The sequence below is a fragment of the Octopus bimaculoides genome, chromosome 8 (assembly GCF_046866305.1).
Source record: "Octopus bimaculoides isolate indiv1 chromosome 8, ASM4686630v1, whole genome shotgun sequence".
NCBI lineage: Eukaryota > Metazoa > Mollusca > Cephalopoda > Octopoda > Octopodidae > Octopus > Octopus bimaculoides.
Window position 1 is genome coordinate 40087222 of NC_142935.1, and position 20895 is coordinate 40108116.

Consider the following 20895-nt stretch of genomic DNA (forward strand, 5'->3'; position numbering starts at 1 on the left):
GCACGTCTTGCTTGTGCATCCTCTCCTCTATATAAGGCTTTCCATAAACCTTTATACAATGAAATACTGAATGCTCTGCATCACTGCAGTAGAATACAATATATTGAGATATATTTCTTGATAATATAAACTACACTCCTGTCATTGTTGAAGTACTTTAATGTGGAATTAGGTCAGTGGAATTTCAAAGGTATTGTTCATATTTTCTCATTATGTGGGAGAATTCATTGTTACATTTAGGCTCGTCCTACCAAACGAATCAAGATTTGCCAACCTACACAAAACCTAATACATGGAAGTGCTTGAGAGCTCTACATCTCAGCTACAAAACAGAATATGTTGACATACATTTCTAAATTATATACAATAGATATTTATATATATATATATAAGCAATGTTAATTCTCTAAATGAAGTATTAACAGTAACTGCACGATAAAGTGTAGTATATTGCCACTTAAGTGTGGCTGACCCCTAGGGGTGGATGTTACTGTTGCTTTTAGCCCCAGGAGGATATCTCCTCCAGCTGGCTTATCGACACACGACTGTGTCCTGTTTGCCAAGGGAAGTTATCCCTCTCACCTCGATCAGCAGCACGAACGTATCCGGATTTCAGGGTTATTTCCCTTCGTCGGCGTTCGACAGCTGATGACCTTGGTGAGAGAGACAAAAACCTGGCAAATTTATATCTTCTTTTCCAGTGAAATTCTTCACTGATATTGAAAAGGTGAAAACAAGCAATGTTAATTCTCTAAATGAAGTATTAACAGTAACTGCACGATAAAGTGTAGTATATTGCCACTTAAGTGTGGCTGACCCCTAGGGGTGGATGTTACTGTTGCTTTTAGCCCCAGGAGGACATCTCCTCCAGCTGGCTTATCGACACACGACTGTGTCCTGTTTGCCAAGGGAAGTTATCCCTCTCACCTCGATCAGCAGCACGAACGTATCCGGATTTCAGGGTTATTTCCCTTCGTCGGCGTTCGACAGCTGATGACCTTGGTGAGAGAGACAAAAACCTGGCAAATTTATATCTTCTTTTCCAGTGAAATTCTTCACTGATATTGAAAAGGTAAAAACAAGCAATGTTAATTCTCTAAATGAAGTATTAACAGTAACTGCACGATAAAGTGTAGTATATTGCCACTTAAGTGTGGCTGACCCCTAGGGGTGGATGTTACTGTTGCTTTTAGCCCCAGGAGGACATCTCCTCCAGCTGGCTTATCGACACACGACTGTGGAGGAGATGTCCTCCTGGGGCTAAAAGCAACAGTAACATCCACCCCTAGGGGTCAGCCACACTTAAGTGGCAATATACTACACTATATATATATATATATATATATATGTATTTATGTGTGTATAAACATATATATATTATAGATGTATGCACACACACATATGCACATATATAAGGTGGACGTTAAACGATGATGACGATGATATTATATGTTTTCTTGTTTATCTTTTACTTGTTTCAGTCATTTTTGGCAGTGGCCATGCTGGGGCACTACTATGAACAGTTTTAGTTGGACAAATTGACCTCAAGACTTACTTTTTATAGCCTAGTACTAGTACTTATTCTATTGCTCTCTCTCTCTCTCTTTCTGTGTGTATATATATATATATATATATATATATATATATGTGTGTGTGTGTGTACACATATATATATACATACATACATACATACACACACATATATATATACATACATATATACATACACACACACATATATATATATATATATATACATATAGATAGATAGATACAGACACACGTATATATATATATATATATATATATATATATATATAAATACATAGATATGCGTATATTCTTGATCATGCACACACACACATACATATATAGGAATTGGTATTGTACTGTGAAACATGCTATTAACAATAGAAAAAATTAGCCATAAGTAATTGATTTATTTTTTCTTTATTTACTCATATACAGATATAAAATATCTGGATTTACATAAGGAAATGACTGAGAGCCAGTTATAGCAGTACTCCATCACTTCTTTGGGAAAATTCAGACAAATATGTATGCTATGGAAATACGTTTGTTTTAAAGGAGCAATTGAAACTGTTTTTCTCAAATACAAAGGCGTTAGGAAGAGCATTGACATTAGGAAGGGCATCCAGATGTAGAAACTATACCAGATCAGACTTGAGTCTGATGCAGCTCCTCAGCTTACCAGCCCTGGTCAAACCGTCCAATCTATGCCAGCATGGACAGCTGGACAATAAATGACGAAGATGATGATGAAAGACACAATACATCTGACAGTTATGATTTTACAGTAATGCTGCTATACTGGGCATCCATCAGACTCAATTGATCCTGTGTTTGCATATATAGATATATGCAGGCTTTGGCAAGAATGTTTGAAGCAGACTAGCAGTTGCCCATGCATACAAGTCACCCTTCTCAGTGCCATTGATCTATATCTGAGGGAAAAAGGCTGCTAGCTTATGCTGTACAGGAATATCTATGGTAATGTTGTTAGAAAGCAATGAGCTGGAAGCTATGTCACAAAGTATCTTACCTGTCCCTCTGACAGTCACAGCAATCCATTGCTCAATATTGGTACTTTTTTATTGACACTGAAAGGATTAAAAAAAAAAAAAGGTAAAATTAACCATAGCAGGATTTGAACTCAGAGCACTAAGGTCTGCAACAATCATCATCATAAGACTTTTTACCTCATGCTCTACCAACACTGCCAATTTGCAGTTACTTTTCTTAGAATACCTGCAATATTGTAGGGCAGCATAACCTTGCACCAAATACCATAATAGCAGGCGATGAAAGCATACTGGATTTTCCAATGTGCAAGCATTCAATTAGAAAGTAGTTTGATATTTTAATTTTTCTGTAATTCCTTCTTTCTTTATTTCTTCCATTGTATTTTTTTTTTGTCTTTTCATATTTCCGAATATTAAAAAAAATAGTTTTATTTTATTATTTTTTAATATTTTTTGCTTTTAATGATTTGCTCTTTATCAACATTCAAATTAAAATTAGCAGAGCTTGGTTACAATATGTACATGTATATATATGCATATGTGATTAGATAAACATATACGTGTGTGTGTATGTATAGGGATGCATGTACAAATACAGGAATATATATATATATATATATATATATATATATACATATGTACATATTTTTTATTTATTTATTTATGTGTTTCAGCCAAGTGGCTGCGGTCATGCTGGTGCACCACCATGATTTTCACGTTCCTTGCATGGCTCTTCTCTCCCACCTGACATGGTCCAATCAAGAGTTTTGATGGCACATCTGGTGTATAAGAGAATTTGACACAGCTGCCCTAAACTGCGTCTCATTACGAGCCATTGGTTCGTCTGGTATCGTGGAGAGGAAAGCGTCAAGTTTTGTCTTGAAGACCTCCGCATCCATGTCTTGCATGTCTCTCAAATGTTTTGGCAGGGCATTGAAGAGCTGAGGTCCTCTGAAACCGAGGCTGCTGCAGTATCTCGTTCTTATGTGAGATGCAGTGGACGGTACCTTTGGCACCATGCAGTGGCGACACACACACACATATATATATATATATATATATATATATATATATATATATATATATATATATATATATATATGTATGTATATATATATATATATATATATGTATGTATATATATATATATATATATATATATATATATATATATATATGCATGTGTATATATATATATATATGTATGTATATATATATATATATATGCATGTGTATATATATATATATATATATATGCATGTGTATATATATATATATATATATGCATGTGTATATATATATATATATATATGCATGTGTATATATATATATATATATATATATATATATATATGCATGTGTATATATATATATATATATGTGTGTGTATATATATATATATATATATATATATATATATATATATGTACATACATACATACATATATATTGATTGGACTATATCAGGTGGAGGAGAAGAGCCATGCAAGGAACATGAAGAGAGCACAGCATATAGATGGAAAGTCTCGGTGGTGCTCCAGCATGACCACAGCTACTTGGCTGAAACCCATAAATAAATAAATACATGCATATATATATATATATATATATATATATATATATATATATATATATATATATATATATATATATATATATATATATACATACATATATATATATACATATATGTATATATCTATATATATGTATATATATATGTGTGTGTGTATACAGGATGTCTCAAAAGTCACTGATGGGTTTCAATTTTTAATAACTTCCTTAAGTTTACTGGCTGAGCACCACAGACCAAATCTTTGGCTGGTGCAAGTTTTGGAAAGAGCACGGACATGTGAAGCTGAAAATGGCTGCCATTTAAGCAATGTTATTTTTGATGTGTGATGTAGTGGTGTTGCAAAATTTGACTTGTGCATTTTAATTTCCATTATGTCCTTTATATTGTATCAAAATTTCATGCATTTATTTGTAAAGTTAAGGAAGTTACTAAAAATTGAAACCCATCAGTGACTTTGGGACACCTTGTATATGTGTGTATATATATATATATATATATATTTTTACATTTATATCTGCAGCATCAGAAATGCCTACATCTGCAATGCTCATAACGCTTATATTTACAACACCCCAAACACTTTTATATACAATGCTTCCTTACTCCCACCCCCCAGTAGAGACAAGAACCTTAACATTTCTAACATGTTTGAATGATGGTAGGTTAAAAGCAAGAACAACTGTTATGGTATCTGTTACCAAATGATCATGGGAACCTTCTTTTCAGCTGCTGAATAACATTTCTCCTTCCTGTGTTACCTCCCATTTCTCTTTCCCAGCTTTCCCAGTTTTCAGAGATGACATTGTAAATGTAGGCACATCGAAAGGTAGGTCTAGTGAGATTGCAGAAATGCTTGAATGGAGACATGTTGATGTATGTTGCATGCAAGAGGTAAGGTGGAGAGGAGTTTCAGCCAGAGTCCTCACAGGCAAAGCACATAGGTATAAACTCTTCTGGTAAGGTAACAGTGATGGAATAGAGAGTGTAGGCATACTTCTTGCAGAGAAATGAGTGGATAAGGTCATAGAGGTAGTGAGGGTGTGCGATAGAGAACTTAAACTCAGGCTAGTCTTGCAGAATGGTATAGCTACGATTATCTTCTATTGCCTATGCCCAACAAACGGGCCTACTAAAAAATGAACAGAAGGATCACTTTTATATTCTTCTGCAGGCTGCCTCAAAGACGAATGAGAATGATCTCATCTTTGTGGCTGGAGATCATGTTGGACATCAACCTGGTATCTTCCATGGTGTACATAGCTGCCATGGAGTTGGTACCAGAAATGAAGAGAGAACTAGGCTCTTGGAATTCTGCAATGCAAATAACGTATTGATCTGCAACGTCATGAAGCCAGTCAACCACCTGAAAACCTATCAATCAGGTGACTCTGCTAGCCAGATTGATTTCATTCTCACCAGACAGAAGAATGCATAGTTGCTCTTGAATACAAAGACCCTCCCTGGTGAAGAATGTACCCTCCCCCAGCATAGACTAGTTATTAGTGACTTTAGACTCGAGGCCAGAAAAGAAGGACCTAGAAGCTTAAGAACCCTTTACATGAGCAGAGATTTAGGGATATCCTTGCCGAGAAATTTGAGAGAGAGGAGCTACAGTCCTGTGACAGAGAATGCAGCTGGAGATTCCTGCAAGGCAGCTTGCAGAGCACCACAGACCAAACCTGTGGCTGGTGCAAAGTCCCTTCCAGATCTAGGGTAACATGGTGGTGGAACAATATTGTAGACAGGGCAATTAGGGTAAAGAAACAGGCCTGGAAGAGTAGGGGTAGTATGAGACTGTATCAAATAGCTAGAAGGGAAGCTAGGAGACAGGTATATATAGCCAAAGGAGTTGCAGAAAAGAAGTTTGCCAATGTTCAGTGACATAAAGACCAAAGAACTGAAGTATTTCATACTGCAAGAGACAGTGTGTGAGAGAAAACCGTGATGTCATAGTAGAGAAATGTATCCGCATGGATGATGTTGCCCTTGTGTTTAATGATTCTGCAAAGAAAGAGGCTAGGAAATGCCATTATGAAAGACTGTTTTTGAAGTGTAAATCATTCATAAATGAACAAGCACCAACTAGTGTGCAAGTTTGTGTCCACCAAGATAGTTGGATGAAGGCCTGAATAGTAACAGTGTGTGTCAGACTATTTGGTATGTTACTGTTCTATTAGTTTTAGGTCAGTTTTGGGGCCATGGAACAGATACTATGAAGAATGTTATTGAGGTTTAATCATAGGAAAATAGCTAAATCATTCAAAGAGAATGAGGGAAAGTTTCCTGTGTGGAATGGGTTTTTAGTATTGGATATTCTTTACAGTTGTCTTATATTGCTGTTTTAATTACCAATGATGAAATCATAAAAGTGCCATAGTGCTAGGTATTGGCCTCTTATAGAACAGCTTAACATTTTAAAAGGTGGATAAAACAACTTCATTATTTGACTACTTCTGAAATGTGAAAACACATTTATGGTTGGATATTGACTCCCTGAGATTATGTATTACAACAATTTCCACACTTCAGAAGTTTTTTATAATTATCCATGACATCAATAAGAATCAACACTCCTTTGTTAAAGAATAATTCTGCAATGGCCTGTGATAAATTTATTATCCAGTTTGAAAGATATCTTAAACCTACAAAGCCAAACAAGAACAATAAAATGGATTTATCTATGATAAGTCAGGAAGATACAACAGTCAGTTACTATGATGAAATAAAGTGGCTTAAAATTACTAAAGAGGAAGCTGAAGATATTGTCACGTCCTATAGAAGAGCAAAAAATTTCATTGCATCTAAATTTACCAGCAGCAAAAATATATTGAATGAATGAATAAAATTATATTCATTGAAATAATAGCTTAGACAACATATTAATGACTTCATCAGTTCTCTGAGTCATATATCAAAATACAGTAAATTTCTTATCCCATTTGTGAAAGAGACTATTAAAGATGGCTTTTGCCAAGGACTTAATAGCAAAGCTGGTTGAAAGGCAATTTACCATAGTTATGCCTTGTCTCATAAAGCTGGGAAAACTTTTACATAACAAGATGCTGTTTTACAGCTTAGACAGAATAGTCTACTGTTTAGTGCTTGGAACAGAATTAATCCCAATGACCATAATTCTTATGTTGCTGCTTTGGGAAATCAACTTCAGTTCCAGCTAAAACTTATTTTTAGTGTTGATCAAAGACTTCACACAGCTATAGTGAAAGTCTTGCTGTTGATAAACAATGTCTTAATCATAAAGTAACAGAACATTTTGCAAAGGTATCTTGGAGACCAATTGTATTAACATTATTACAGCATTAAAATGAGGTAGCAAGCTAGGCATCTTGCCATTTTGGCTCTCTTTATGTTCTAAGTTGAAATTATGTTAAGGTCAACTTTTCCTTTCATTCTTTTGGAGGTCAATAAAACACAAACCATTTGAGTACTGGAGTCAATATAATTGAGTGGCCCTCACCCCTGAATTTGCTGATCTTGTGTCAAAATTTGAAATCATTATTAAGATATTAAAGGCAGTGTACTGGCAGAATTGTTAGCATGCTAGACAAAATACTTAGCAACATTTCGTTTGTTTTCACATTCTGAGTTCAAATTCCACCCAGGTCAACTTTACCTTTCATCCTTTTGGGATTGATAAAATAAGTATCAGTTGAACACTGAGATTGATGTAATCAACTACCCCCACCTCTCCCAAAATTTCAGGTCTTGGGCTTATAGGAGAAAGGCTCATCACATTAACCCTTTAGAATTTAAACCAGCCATATCCTGTCAAAATATTCTACTTGTTTTATGTTCAAACTGGCCAGATCCTGTCTTTCGTACTTACCCTACAATATCATTCTAAAATAAACAATCACATCATTGAAATGTTGAAGCTATGAGATAATGCATGATTAATTCAAAACAATGTGAATAAATAAGCATTACATTTGACAGAGTAAAATGGATGATAAATGGTTAAACAACTAAGCAGCGGCACTTTCTTTTAGGTATTATGGATGTGCACAATAAATGATAGCTAAATGACAGTGATAGTGAATTGGTGGTGATTTCTGAAGGTATTGTGAAGAAGCTTGGTATTAAGCCATAAGCCAAATCATTGTCAAAAATGAAATTTGCTGATGGAAACAAGCTTAAGATAATTACAAAGTCCAACTCATGCTAGCATGGAAAAACGTATTTAACATGAACAAACAAACAATTCTAAACATTAAAATAAACAACTGCTGCCTAGTAACTGAAGTATTATCTCATTTGCTATGTTGGAAATCTCAGATTTATCACAGTTTTAGTCACAGCAAATTAAATTGAAAGCTAATCTTCCAACTTCAAGTGTATCAGTTGCATGTGTATGTCTGAGATTTGATGGCATTCTTTGACAAATCTTCAGAACTTTAAACATTCCCTGAATGAAGTTTAGGAAATTCTGTGGATGTAATATCTGTATGTTGTTCTTCCTCAGAGTCATTCTTTTGAAGGCCAGGAAGTCATTAAAATTCTAATTAATAAACTGTTGGCTGAAAGAGTAATTATCCCTGCAAAGTTGACATGGCAATTGTCCATGTATATATATATATACACATGTGTGTGTGGTACTGTTTTCTTCCCTTGACATTGTTTGGTTGCTGTAAGCAAGTGTCACTGTCATGCAAGCAATGTCCTTTGCTTCCAATCTTCTGAGACATGTCTGGTCAGGGCAAAATATTACCTTGCTTTTGGAAACAGGTGAAGGCTGGTGATTGGAAGGGCATCCAGGTGTAGAAAATTAGCCTCAACAAATTTCATTTGGCCCATACAAAAAGTGGATGTTAAAACAATGATGACGATGATGATGACAATGATGTTGATAATGATTATGAGTTATATGCATTTCCTGTGTCCCTCATCTGTGATGTTGTAAGTCAAATTTAGGGAAGCTCCCAATTCTGGTATATTATCAGTTACCATTACCTCCCCAGGAGCAAAATTTGGATAACCTTTGAAGCAAAAAATGAAATTATATTATTTATGCAAATTGTCTTTTGGAGTTACTGATTGGTGGGGTGGTTGTTTGCATGGCTCACTTTAAAAGAAATCATTACACACTTAGAAGGGGTCCTCCTTATTTTGGTGGCATGGTGAGATGTGGAGGATAATATAAGGTTTCATATTAAAACTTTGCAGTCTTTTCTCAAACATAATCAAGAGACAAAACAATTAAACAATTTTAAAATAATGTCTTAATGCAATTAAGAGACTGAAAGACAGTGTTGCAGCAGCTTTGTTATCTGTTCTAACACCTGGTTCTTTACTTTGTCTTGAAATATATATGTCTTTAGCACTGTTAGGTTCTGTCTTAATGGAAAATGGACAGCCAATTTGTTTCTATTCACATTGATTGGATGATAATGACAAGCAATAGCCTGCTGCTGAATTAGAAGCCCTTGTAATAGTCAAATCAGTTGAAAAGATGTGTGACGCTGCTGCTAAGCACAAAAATTCAAACTTGTTAACAAGATCAGCAAACAAGAGCTTTCCTATTTCATAAGTAACTTAAATATGATGTTAAAAAAGCTAAACTGTATCATAAAACAGCTTCTCGGTTCTCATAAGAAATACAATACTGTCTAAGAAGAGAGAATTTGGCTGCAAATTCCTCATGTAGAATTTCTGCAATTGGTAAAGATAATAAGATAACGGACTAATATTGAATGATGAACAAATAGATACAACAAAGAACTATTCATGAAAGAGAATATGGGATACTCTAGTTTAGACAGACCAGACATATTCATCGTTGTTGTTGTCATTGTTGTTGTCGTCCCCCCACCACCATTATCATCATCTAATGTCTGTGTTCTATGCCAGCATGGATTGGAACAATTTGACAGAACCTGGCTAGCTGCAGAGCTACGCCAAGTCACTGTGTCAGCTTTGACATGGTTCCTACAACTAGATGCTCTTCCTGACACCAACGCTTTACAGTGTGTACTGTGTGCTTTTCTTGTGCCACCAGCATTTGTGAGGTAGCTAAGTAACTTTCAAGTGAAATATTGCTTATGTAAAATGATTCAACTGCAATAACCAACATCAAGCCAAGTGAAGTTGTAGTTGTGGAAGACACTGGTGCCATGCAACTGATACCCATGCCGGTGGCATATAAAAACACCCATTATACTCTCCGAGTGATTGGCATTAGGAAGGGCATAGAAACCATACCAAATCAGACTGGAGTCTTGTGCAGCCCCTCAGCTTACCAGCTCTGGTCAAACCGTCCAACCAATGCCGGCTTGGGCAACAGACGTTAAATGATGGTGATGCTGTTCCAGGTAAAAATTAGGTCATGTTATATGTGTGCAAGATCAAAACCTCACTTCATCAAAATAAACAGACTAACTTATACTATTAACAAAAACCTTGGCAGTAATGTTCACTTGATAGTACAGGTCTATAACCAATTAAAAACATTGTCAGCTCTTTGATTTTGGCATTTTTGTCCAATGAATTTAATTGTACATTATTTACATTCGATGAATATTTGTCCTCACCTTGTTTGTTGTTAACACAAGATTTCGGCTGATATACCCTCCAGCCTCCATCAGGTGTCTTGGGGAAACCTGGCTTCTCATTCCTAAGGTATTTTTTGATGTTGTTGTTATTACTATTATTATCATTATTATTATTATTCAGGTCACTGCCTGGAATCGAACTTAGAATCTTGGGGTTAGTAGCCCGCGCTCTTAACAACTACGCCATATGCCTGTGGGCATATGGCGTAGTGTCCAGAACACAACACACAATCCAGTCCAAGAATCAAACTCACAACCTTGTTATTGTGAGCCCAATGCTCTAACCACTGAGCCATGCACTTTTATATATGTATTATGTACACATATTATATATGAAATTACTAAATTGTATATTTTGCACTTCATTGTTTTGTTATGCATGTGATTCCCTGGTCTGTAGAAAACTGCCTTGTATAAAATCAATCAATGGTGTAAAAATGCGTAGGAACTACTGCTCTGATAAGTCTACGAATTCACCACTTTGTATTCCAGGCTGTTTGCATATTAACCATGGCACTCAATTTAGAAGTGCTCAAATTTTGCAATTTTTGAACAGATTAAATTGTTACATGACTAGAGTGAATCTTTGCTATCTCTCATCAAATGGACAAAATTAATGCTATGATGGATCAGTATGATAAATGATTCAAATACAAATTCAAATATGATGATGAAATGATGGGACAAAGAACGCTAACCCAAATGAATATTAAATCATTGCTTGCTGGAACTTTAAGCATGCAGTCATCTCACGACATGTTTATCTCTACACACAGGAAAGCATAAATGATTACTGTTCTTCATTGTCCAACATTGACAAAATCACTTCCTGATTGATTTTGTTTCGAAAATCAATATGCTCGCAAAAAAAAAAAAAAAATAGACACTCAAAAAAATTGGCCAAAAGTACAGCTGTAGCTGTGTGGGTAAGAAGCTTACTTCCCAACAATGTTTGTCTTGAGTTCAATCCCACTTTACGGCACTCAGGGGTGTCATAAATATAGAATAAAATGATTAATTACTTGTGCATTGAGTGATTTGTCTCACTGGTATACTTTGCCACAGGAAATAACCACAGATTTTAGATTTTAAGGAGCAACCAGGCTAGTTTCAATCCTATGTTGGGACTTTATCGGCAACTGAGTATCCTCTTCAACTGCTTATAGAGACACTACTTACAAACTCACTATCGTTAAATTACATGGACCATTTTGCATATACAACACATTCTTGGCTGTTGGCTTCATTAATCAATTATTGGTATATTAACAGTGCTTTGTTCTTGCTGTACTAAAACAATAAATCTACAGATTTTAGCCATCCCTGTATGCAATAGACTGACATTGACATCTTATGTTTATATACAATATATTTAAGGATACAAAGAGCTAGATCAGCTTGACTGGTTTAAATAATGTGTGTGTGTGTGTGTGAATGTGTGTGTGTGTGTGTGGGAGAGAGAGATTTTAGTCAGAAGTTTTAAGTCAATGTAAGCTAACGTGTGTCACTTCCTCTTTGACTATGGAGAAGTCTTCCTTGATATTTTTCCCTTTATAGAGTGTGTTTGTGTATGTGTGTGTGTAAGTATGTGTGTGTGCATAAATGTGTGTACATGTGCGTATGCATGTGTGTATATATGTATATATATATATATACATATATATATGTGATGTGTGTATGTGCGTGTGCATGTATGTGTGTGTATATCATTATCCTCCACTTCTTTATCATCGTCATCATCATCATCATCATCATATTACATCCGCATTCCATTCTGACATGGATTAGCTGATTCACTGTAGACCAAACCAGTTGTTATTCAGAGTTACTACTATTCTTGTAGATGAGTAAAGGAGCACATCTCACTTAAGCATTTCCTTTTGGGGCTGATTTCTATAACTGAATGTTTTCCTAACATCATAAAAGTTATGAGTACTTTTTTTCAGCTGGTGCTAATGAGTTTAACTCTTTCGTGTTCAAATTACTCAGTTAAATGTAATACTTTTTCACTCTTATAGCTTTGAGGTTATAATGATGGGATTGTTTATTTTTAGAATGGCAATGTAGGTTAGGTGTGAGAGGCTAGATATCGCCAGTTTGAATATAAAGCATGTAGAATATCTGGGCCAGATATGGCCGGTTTAAACACTAAAGGGTTAACTTCTGTTAACTATAACTTAGAAAGGAACGCACACTGTCAACCTGATTCACTTTAATTATACTTTATGAAGATCAGGCTGTTCCTCAGACACAATGGGTTATAGAACTTGTCATGTCTATCAGCTAGGTGGATGTAGGTATGTAAAATTGCCTGATTGATATACCCCAACATGTTAGAAAATAACTGCAAGTGGTTTGAATGTAAAACCTAGGAACTGTTAGGTGTCAATGAAGAGGCTTCTATGAAGTTGTTCATCCAGCTTGATATGGATGTAGAGTGTGTGTATATATATATGTAGGTATCTTTGTTTCCTTTTTTTGATGTGGTCTGTTTGCTCAATGGATATAGCTCTTTAGTGGATCCTGTCAATAGATATATTCTGTTTTGGGGAAAACTGAAATATTAATAAGACAATCATTTGTGTACTTAGGCAGATTCTGGGATAAGGAGAATCTTCCTAATGTGGTTCCAGCAGAAGGACCCAAAATTTCAGGCCTTGTGCCACTTGAAAAGCATCTGGTCCACACTGTAAAGTGTTTAGCATTTGGGAGGGCATCCAGCTGTAAAAACCATGCCAAAACTGACCTCACCTGTGGAGGAGCCACATAAAAAGCACTCAGTTCACTCTGCAGGGTGGTTGAGGTTGGGAAGGGCATCCAGCTATAAAAACCCTGCCAAAACAGGCACAGTAGACTGGGGTAGTCTTTCTTCTACCTGGCCAGCTCCTGTCAAATCGTTCAACCCATGCCAGCATGTAAGGTGGACATTAAACGATGATGATGGTGGTAGTAGTGGTGGTGGTGGTGAAGAAGAAGAAGAAGATATAAAAATACTTTTTGCCCGGTTTGTCTATCTCAGAGTTCTTAGCTTCTTTTTTATACCTTATATTCATACAGTGATAGAGGTTTTGAGGTTATATCGAGGTATAGAGTTCTTGTTCCCTTTTTATACTAATCAGTCAGCGTCTAGTTTCTTTTAATAATTCATTTTAGATCATCAGCAGTTGTTTAGTGATTATTCTCTAAATGTATCAAGCCCTCCTTCTTTATGTTTGTGGTATCTATATCCTAGCAATGTCAGTTTTACAATGGTACTCTCAGAACTTGCTGAATAGTTTTCAGGTTTTCCCCATCAAAGCACTTTAGTTCACTTAACTCCACATATATTAAATCAAAATGGCTTTTTATAACTGGAATGATTCAGGTATATTTACCATAATGGTAAACTCCATGAATAACAGGATTTTTTTTTCACCAAAATCAAGAATAGAATTAGGAATATATACAACACATAAGTATTAAACTGAGAAGTATTTTTCCCTGTCTGTTTTTATTAAAAAAATAAAAGTCCTAAAATAGACAATAATGCAATAAAGCTTTCACATTTCATAACGACTATTTTATGGGTACAAAAGGATATTTATTTCTTCCCATCAAAGCATTTTGCAGCTGTTCCATTGCCTTGTTCAATGGTAGGGTTTATCAATTTTAATTTATCAGTTAAGAAAAGCTTCTGCACTATGATGGGTAAACATGTCAGAGAATAAACAATTTTCTAAAGTTATGTCATTGTTTGCATATAATTAGTTATAGATAAGCTAACAGCTAATAAAGATAATATTCTATTGAAGATGGATCATTTTATATAAAATGTATACTAATATAAGTTGGCAAGCTGGTAGAATTGTTAATATGATAAGCAAAATGCTTAGTGGTATATTGTCTGTTTTTATGTTCCAAGTTCAAATTCCACCGAGGTTGACTTTGCCTTTCATCCTTTTGGGGTTGATAAAATAAGTATCAGTTGAGTGATGGAGTTGATGTAATCGACTCATTCCCTTTGCCGAACTTACTGACTTTATGCCAAAATTTGAAATCAATATATATGTACGAGGGTGAGTCAAAAAGTAAAGCCATTTTGTATAGGGCAGGTATAATTACCAACACAAGAGCATGTATCATACATCAAAATGAAGCTGATTATGAGTTTATTGTTTTTCCTTTTGGCAAGAAATCAACCAGAATGACACCTTGAGTATCCCGAAAGACAGTTGCCATGATTTTTCCAGCTGACTTTTGCATCTTGAACTTTTTTGGTGGTGGTGACATAGAATGGAGCCATTCCATTGATTGCCTCTTTGATTCCGATTCATAATGATGAACCCATGTTTCTTCACCTGTTACGAGCCTTTGAAAGAAGGCGTTGTCTCTTTGACTTTGTAGCGAAGAAGTGGCTCAAAGAACACTCGACAGAATTTTACAGGGCAGGGATACATGCTCTCATTCAAAGGTGGAACAATGCTATTGAGAGAAACGGTGACTATGTTGAGAAGTAGGAATGCAATCCACAGAGGACCAGCTTCATTTTGATGCATGATACATGTTCCTGTGTTGGTAATTATACCTGTCCTAAACAAAATGGCATTATTTTTTGACTCACCTGCATACATATATAAATATGTTTACTTACAATATTTCTTTTTCACTGCTTTCCTGGATTCCACTGACTCTTTGTTGCCATCTAATTCTATTACTTTGAATTTGAACTGGGAGATGGAGTTATAGTGAATCTTTCATTAGCTGATTACACAACAATGGACACTACCCCCTATGGATGCGTTGCAGTTACTCTGTCAAGAGAGATTAATGATCCTTAACATTGATCTTCTAGGTTTTCCCCTGCTTAGCGTCAATACAAGAAGCACTGTTGGCTCAGTTGAGTTCTTCTGCCACTTCTTCACAATCCATCGTGCTGTAGACACATGACTTCACCGTATCCCTGGCAGGGTGGCTGAACGGGTGCTATGCTTTCTCAAAAGCAGCCCATAACTATGCAGAGCATGGTTGTCACACTGTGAGGTATAATACCCACATACCCCCCACACACACATGCACATATATATACACAGATATATATATAGGACTAAGATACCTGATGCCTTGCAGTACTCAAAAGACCCGTACTCTGCAGCTGAAGTGTTAAGACCAATTCTTCTGGTGGTGTAAACACCTGGTAGTGCCATGTAAAAGTGCCTGTGTGATGCCGCATATTAGCACTTGTGTAGTTACATGTAAAAGCGTTTGTGCAATATCACACAAAAGTGCCTGTACAGTTCCATGTAAAGGAACTCATGTGGTGCCATGTAAAAGCTCCTGTGTGATGCCACATAAAAGCACCAGTGCAATGCCCATAAAAAGCACTCAGAACACTCTGTAAAGTGGTTGGCATTAGAAAAGGCATCCAACCGTAGAAACCATGTCAAATCAGACTGGAGTTTGGTACAACACCCCAGCTTACTAGCTCTGGTTACACCGTCCAACCCTTGCCAGCATTTCCTTGGAACTTTCCAGGAAGTCTTCCGAATTCTCCAGGAAGTTCCTATCAGATTCTCGGAACTTTCCATGAAATCCTCGATTCTTTCAAGGAAGCCCGTGTAATTTTCCAGGAAGCACCTATCACCCTCGAAAGTTTCCAAGAAATCCTCGGAACTTTCCAGGAAATCCGCGAAACTTTCCAGGAAATACCTCAGCTTCGGTACTTTCCAGGAAGTCTAATCTTCGGAAATTTCCAGAATGTAGCTCATCCTTGGAACTTTCCAGGAAGTATTTGGAAGACTAGAGGAAGTCCAATGCTCAGAACTTTCAAGGAAGTAGCTCTACCTCGGAACTTACCAGCAAGTCACACACTCGGAACTTCTCTTGAAGTCATATCCTCGGAGCTTTCAGGAAGTCCCATCCTCGGAACTTTCCACAGAGTCAACCTCGGAACTTTCCAGGAAGTAACTTTAACTCGGAACTTTCCAGGAATTCCCATCCTCGAAAATTTCCAGGAAATCCCGTCCTCGGAACTTTCCAGGAAATAGATCACCCTCGGACATTTCCAGGAAGCCCATCCTCAGAACTTGTCGCATCTTCGGAACTTTCCAGGAAGTAGCTCTTCCTAGGAACTTTCCAGGAAGTCCTCAGAAATTTCCAGTAAGTCCCATCCGAGGAAAGGGCGAATTAGTTCCTGGAACTTTCCATGGTGGGGTGAATTACATCCTGGAAATCTCGGGGTTCCGAGGACAGTGTAAGTACTTCCAGGAAGGTTCTGAGGATTTCATGGAAAGTTCCGGGGATGAGAGGTAATTCCTGGAAAGGATTTCTTGGAAAATTCCGAGGATAGGATAGGGACTACCTGGAAACTTCCGAGAATTTCCTGGAAAGTTCCAATGATTTCATGGATAATTCCGAGGATATAATGGAAGGTTCAGAGGTTGGAATAGGCACTTCCTGGAAAATTTCGAGGACTTTATGGAAAGTTCCGAGTATTTCGTGGGAAATTCCGAGGATAGGATACAGACTTCCTGGGAAATTCCGAGGGAATCCTGGAAAGTTCCGTGGGATGGGATATGTACTTCCTTGAAAATTCCGAGGATTTCATGGAAAGTTGCAAGGCTGGAAGAGGTACTTCCTGGAAAATTCCGAGGTACATACTTTCCAGGAAGTAATTCCTTCCCCTCCACCCCTTCTTTGGCACTCTCCAGGAAGTAATTCGCCCCTTCCTCGGAACTTTCCATAGCAGCCAAATCTCCCTCAAAACTCCCTACTGTATTAATGCGACAATTCTGCATATCATGTAGTTTGAATGAGAAACTGTAAGGTGTGTGAGCAACTGGTTGTGTTAATGGTCGAAGAAAGGGGAATTGCATTAGAAAAAGTTTTAATCGCTGTTCTCGGTAAGTATGGGGTCTAGGAAAAATGGAAGATGCATTAAAAAGTTGACGTTAAGAACTGCTTAAACAGAAAATGAAGCTGTAAGAATTAACAGGGAAATTGTATATAAGAATTAATAATAGACATATCCAATTTAAGAAATGTGAAGATAAAAGCTTAGTGAACAAGTATGGAATAAGTAATTGTTATATGCTTATAGAAAAACAATTTATATTATAGAATAGATACATACCTGTTGAAGACGAAAATGTATGTGAAAGCTATTGTATTGGACGTGTGTATAATCATAGAGAAAGTGAAAGACATGAAATGGACGTATGTGGTTGTATGTGTGCGTGTTTTTGCGGCTAATTTGGTGGGAGTTTTGCTGTCAGCAGGATGTGGTTTGTGTTTTATCTCTCGACCAATGGCTGGACAAGTGAAAATATTTTTTTAAATATGTGTTTTCGGGAAAGGGGATCTTTTGAAGTGGGTGTCAAATGAAAAGAGACATAGACAGTTTTATGACTGAACTTCTTTTGAAGTTGGAGTGAGATGGAAGAATTGATGTGCGTGCGCATGTCTGTGTGTGGATGTTTGATGAGGTGTGCGAAACAGAGAGTAATGTTGATGGTGTGTGTGTATATGAGAGAGAGAGAAAGAAAGAAAGAGAGAGAGAGATAACTGAAATTTTCTATTCAGTTTTTGTAGTGAGTGAATGTGTGAGTGATTGACAGAGAAGAACCGAGAGAGAAGGAGAGAGAGAGTAATTATGTATGTATGTATTATGTATGAATGGCTTCAGTGACACACACTCACATACACGCACGCACGCAGGTTGTTTTAATCGATTTTCTTGGAAACTATGGGTGCTATGAAAAAAGACAAAGCGTGTTCCAATCTATGCACCCGTCTCCACATGTGTGCCATTTTTCACGCGAATCCACCAAGCCGTTTGGCCGTGAAACTCGAGACAAGAAAGAATACAACGGTCACCCATGTTCAATTTATATTATAGATATACAATAATCCCTTGAGATCTCAGATATTTTTTCTGAATCTCTCTGATTCTTTTAATGTTCTTGCTTCCTGGTAATAAATCGATATTAATTAATATCCAATTTTTTACCCTAATGTTTTAATTCTATCTATCTATCTCTCTCTCTCTCTCTCTCTCTCTCTGTATATATATATATATATATATATATATATATGTATGCATGTGTATATGTTTGTGTGTCTGTGTTTGTCCTCCCCAACATCACTTGACAACTGATGTTGGTGTGTTTACATCCCTATAACTTAGCAAAAAAGACAGATAGAATAAGTACTAGGCTTACAAAGAATAAATCCAACTAAGGGTGGTGCTCCTGCATGGCTGCAGTCAAATGACTGAAACAAGTAAAAGAATAAAAGAATATATATATGTTAGGCGGCACAAGCACTTATACATAGGACGGTAACTTCCACCTACCAAATTCAATCACAAGGCTTTGGTCAACCCGAGGCTATCACAGAAGACACTTGCCCAAGGTGCCATGCAGTGGGTCTGAACTGAAGACCATGTGGCTGAGAAGCAAGCTTTGCATGTACAATTATATATATGCATATCTGGTGTATACTGATGTGTGTATATAAATAAAATGGATGGAAGATGTGTGAATGTGCATACAGTGCATATTCATTTAAAGAAAAACAAAAACATTAATAGTGGCAGCACCTGTAATAGTAGTAGTAGTAGTAGTAGTAGTAGTAGTAGTAGCAACAGCAGCAGTTGCAGCAGCAGCAACAGTATGAATAGTAGTAGCAGCAGCAGTATTATTATTAGTAGTAGTAGTAGCAATAGCAGCAGCAGCAGTAGTAGTAGTAGTAGTAGTAGCAATAGCAGCAGTAGTAGTAGTAGTAGTAGTAACAGTAGTAGCGGTAGTAGCAGCAGTACTAGTAGTAACAGTAGCAGCAGCAACAGTAGTAGTAGTAGTAGTAGTAGTAGCAATAGCAGCAGTAGTAGTGGTAGTAGTAACAGTAGTTGCGGTAGCAGTAGTAGCAGCAGTACTCATAGTAACAGTAGTAGTAGTAGTAGTAGTAGTAGTAGTAGTAGAGGCAGCAGCAGCAGTAGGTGTAGTAGTAGTAGTAGTAGTAGAAGCGGCAGCAGCAGTAGTAGTTGTAGAAGTAGTAGAAGTAGTAGGAGGAGGAGGAGGAGGCGCAGCAGCAGTGAGCTGTAGATACTCTATCACTGCAATATTTGAGATTTTCTGATCAATTTTGAAACAAAACTAAATACGTATTAAAAAAAAACACAAGAGAAAGAAAAGAAAAAGAAAAAAAGGGGAAAAGAAAGAACTCCCTTAAAGGTTCCTCAGAAGTGCTAGATTAGAAGCAGGAGGAGCAAGGTATGGCTCCTGAAGGGCATGGAAAGGGACAGGGCAGAGTATCAAGTGTAAAGTCATAGAGAAGAAGAGTCAGGCAGCAGATCTTGGCATTGATTTTTGCATGATTTCTTAGTTTCAAACATTGATTGATTTGGGGAACAGGGAGGGGGGCGTGATGGGGTGGTGTTAATGGTGGGGGGTATGGAGTTGGGGTGTGTGGAGAGAGTGTGGTAGTGTTGTTGTTGTTGTTGTTGTGGTGGTGGTGGTAGCAGTGGGGAATTATAGTGGTGACAGTAGTGGAGGTTGTTGGTAGTGGTGCTGACTGTGTTGGTGGCTGTAGTGGCAATGGTATTGGTGGTACTGCTGGTGGTGATGTTTACTGTGGTGGTGGTGGTGGTGGCGATGGAATTAATGATAAGATTTATTGTGGTAGTGATGTTAATGTTGGTGTTGATGTTAATGGTGGTGGTGGTGCCTGTGATGGAGATAGTGGTGTTGGTGGTGGTGGTTTTGGTGGAGGTGATGGTGGTGACAGTGATTGTGGTAGCAGTAGCAGTGATGGTAATAGTGGTGGTGACGATGGTGATGGTGTTAGTTGTTGAGTGTTGTTACTGTTGCTGTTGAACCCCAGACCAACCCTGACCAAACAGATGCATTGTCATGCCATTCCAGCTGTGACCGTCCCATCTTCTATAATACTGTCAGGCATCATCCATTTAGGTGTACATTATCCAATCCATCATTCCTTTTTCATTTTTTAAGAGGCCAGAATGTAATTTGAAGGTGATATGGCTGTTATTTCTAGCAGGTTGAATGAACATGTCAAGGCTCCATCACTGCTTGAAATAGAAAAGACAATGACAGATTGACGATGGTAGGAGAGGGAGTTGATGGTGTTGATGATGACGATGACGATGATGGTATTAATGATGAAATAGCAGAGGATACAAAGGTACCAGAAGTATGACATGAAATGAAAGAAAGTG

At 37.0% G+C, this 20895-nt stretch overlaps 1 long non-coding RNA gene across 3 annotated transcripts in view; it reads left to right on the forward strand.

The window, feature by feature from the left end:
- Positions 1 to 20895, forward strand: part of LOC128248515 (uncharacterized) — a 68932-nt gene that overhangs the window by 37010 nt on the left and 11027 nt on the right. The window lies entirely within an intron of this gene.